We start from the raw sequence: 3,710 nt of genomic DNA on the forward strand, positions 1-3,710 counted from the left end.
GAGGTTGGTCATTTCTCCGAGTGAGAATTGTGAAGCGTGGCGAGTGAGCGTGAGAATAGGCTGCAATGCGTGTCTGAGACTTGGCAGCCCCGGGTTTCACTGATCTAGCGGTCAGTAAATTCGACCAAATTTCAAGAGGTGGACAAACCTGGATTCATCTCGGCATACAGATAATTCAAGAGCAATTGAATCATGTTTACGAAGCACACCAACATAGTGCTCTGATCAGCTGCACTCTCCAGTGAAGTTCTCAAAACGCGACAGATGCCCGGATCCGTAGTAGCCTAGATCTCATTGTATTACAGTAATTTAGCAGACGCGTTTATCCAAAGCAAATAACAATAATTGCATTTAACGTAGGAAAAGCCAATGTAGGCTACTAGCCTACTAGGCTACTTGCCAGAACTCACAAGTGCATCTCCTTTCTGAAACAAGTGACTAAGAGCATAATCTAGTGCTGAAGGCAAAGTGCAAGAATAGCAATCTAAAATACAATAGAGGGATCGTTGTAGTTCTCTCTGTAAAATAACTACAACGTAGACCTAAATTAAAGAAATAAAAAGTACCTTTGAGAAACCGCACATTATTGCGGCGGAATTTGATATTGTTAGTAGCCTAGTTTATGGCTTTGTCAATCCATTGATATCGATTTATAATTATTTCAAGTTTTTCTCCCAATGCAAAAGATGGGGCGGTTGTGTGAACCCAACCAGTAGAGAGCGTAGTTTTACGCTTTGGCTCCCTTGAACATAGATGGTGAAGTGGGCTTTCTGGAGCGTACAGGGAACATAGTAGGCTAATGCTGATGATTTCTGTCACGGGCAGCATACACTGCATACCCTCAGTCCCCTAATAGGTCTTATTTCATTTCAACTTGGCTATTAACTTGATAGAGCATGTTACATTTGAGCAATATGATGATAATATGGCTAAAAGGTAGGCTACAATATGTCACAGTGCACTGGCTACTGCTATCATGTACAGTACTCCTACACATAGTAACTTCAGTTTTACAAGATGCCACAGTGCACTGGCTACTGATACGATACAGTACAGTGCTCCTTAAATACCTATGTTATATACAGATGCCCTCAGCTGCAGGTGTTAAGGGGTCAGGAGGTGAACCCAAGAGCAGACACGACGGCAGGATAAGGGGGAGAAGCCAAGATGGCACGTTTAATTGGTTCAAGGTACAGTCCAGGGTTGGGCAGAGAATAGTCAATAATCCAGGCAGGGTACGGTACACGGGCAGGGTAGTCAGGCAGGCTGGGTTTGTTACACAGGCAGGGTAGTCGGACAGGCTGGGTTTGGTAGACGGGCAGGGTAGTCAGGCAGGCTGGGTTCAGGCAATGGCGGGAGTCCTGGAAGGGTAAACCAAAAACAAGACAGGTAAATAAAAAGCTCAGGGGACAAAAACGGTGGTTACAGTAGCAAGGTCAAAAACAGGCAAGGTAAAGGGAGCTAGAGCCGTGAGGTTACCACATGGGAATTCAACGATCTGGCGCCGCATGCTGTGTGGAGTGGCTTCTTAACCTCCTGGGCTGATGGGCTGCAGGTGGTGGCTGGCCAGGATGGGGTGCAATCACCGGAATGACCGGCAGCTGCTCACGCCGACGAGCCCGCAGTTCCCTCTGCGCCCTCTGGGAGGTGCCAGGGGACTCGTTCTCGGAGATAGGGTTAGGGGCAGGCAGAGAGGCAGGGTTAGAGGCATGGGTTGTGACAGGAGGATCATCTCCTTTGATGATTTTACCTCTTTTGAATACCACGCTATGTTCTTAAAATGCTAGCCCCCAGTTCTGGCAGTAACCGTGTATAGGCCTCCTAAACAATGCCCTGCCTTCTCTACCGAATATTCAGAACTCCTGTCCATTGTTACGGTTTCACCTCCACACACGCCCCCCTCCTCCGCCTCTCCACAACCCTCCACCTCTGTGCCTACCTCACACGCCCCCTGCAGCTCGGCACGGGCACTGAGGGCGCTCCAACGACAGCTGAAATGAGTTGAGCTGATGGGCGAATGAGCTTATGGCCTGATCACTGCACACCTGCTGCCACCTTCTCATGAACCCCCTCTACCTACAAGATGCCGGTTTCTCCAGCCATTCATCGCCAGATCTTCCCTAAGAAACGCCTGGCAAGTATCGTAGTTGTTAAACAAAGTATTTCTGCTTATATATGTGTTTGTGTGCTCTCTGGACCACCGCACCTCAAGGCTTACTTGTCTCTCCGTGTTCCCTACAGAACGACCAGGTATGCTGTGATCCGGCTTGCCTGCCCATCACTCTGCCCGCCACCCACTGCAGCTGCTCCAACCGGCCTCAACCTCCAGCCTGCCAGGCTCCCAACCTGAGCCATCCGGGCACTACCTTCCCTCCCAGCTCCAGCAATTAACGCACTGCTGGGCAAAGAGCTTCCTGCCTCCTGTGTCGTGCATTTGAGCCCCGTAGCTAACTAGCCTTAACAGTCCATCATCCATACAAATTATGACACCCTTGATCTAGTGATTACTAAGGGCCTGACTATCACTGTCGTCTCTATTAGTGACCTCGCTCTCTCTGACCATTTCTGTATCTTCTTCACTGCATTGGTTCCTAAAGTCAAAAGTAGTACTAGCGCTTTATCAAGAAACATTATCTTACCTCCGCAGTATCCGATAGTTTTAGAGAAATAATGATCACAAACAATTTATCAACTCCAGAAGTGGGGCCGTCAGGCACTATTGAAGACTTAGCATCCGCCTTTAACACCAGAGTAGGGGCAGCCTTGGATTCTGTAGCACCTATTAAACTGAAAAAGATCACAGCCAATCATAAAGCTCCATGGCGAAATGAGGAAACAATTCAACTAAAGAGAACCTGCAGAAGATCTGAGCGTATATGGAGAAAGACCAAGCTACAGGTCCACCATGATATTCTCAAAGAACATCTCGCTGCCTTTGATAAAGCAATAAGAAATGCAAGGAAAGACCACTTCTCAAAATTCATATCTATCAACCGCAATAATTCAAGAGTGCTCTTCTCAACAATTGATAGCCTAATAAACCCTGCCGTAAAAACACCAGATAACCTGCTCTCTACCTCCAAATGTGAGGAATTTGCAGCTTACTTCAGAGATAAGATTATGAATATTAGGAGGAAAGTCACCCAGGAAAGGCCATGCATCCTGTTCACAGATCCTCTTCCTCCATGTAATGGACAAATCCTCCACAAGCCTGCTGAAGAAAAACAACTTAGACACTTCAGTTCTTAGCAATTTTAGACCAATCTCCAACCTTCCCTTTTTGAGTAAAATTCTGGAAACTATTGTTTTCAAACAGATTAATGATTTTCAAACAGATTAATGATTTCCTAGCTACAAGTTCTACGCTTGACCTTTTCCAGTCCGGCTTTCGCGCCCATCATAGCACAGAGACGGCATTAGTCAAAGTTGTAAATGACCTCAGAATTAATGCTGACTCCAAAGAGCTCTCTGTTCTCATCCTCCTGGACCTGAGTGCAGCCTTTGATACTATAGATTATGCAATCCTCATCAAAAGACTGGAGAAGTGGATTGGCCTCTCCGGTCCAGTCCTTAATTGGCTTAGGACCTATCTAACCGGTCGTGATTTCTTCGTTGCCCTCGGTGACCATAGCTCAGGAAAGATCCCTATGACCTGTGGGGTGCCCCAAGGATTGATCCTAGGACCTCTACTCTTCAGCCTGTACATGGTG

Source organism: Borostomias antarcticus (assembly GCF_949987555.1).
Source record: "Borostomias antarcticus genome assembly, contig: scaffold_84, whole genome shotgun sequence".
NCBI classification, from domain to species: domain Eukaryota; kingdom Metazoa; phylum Chordata; class Actinopteri; order Stomiiformes; family Stomiidae; genus Borostomias; species Borostomias antarcticus.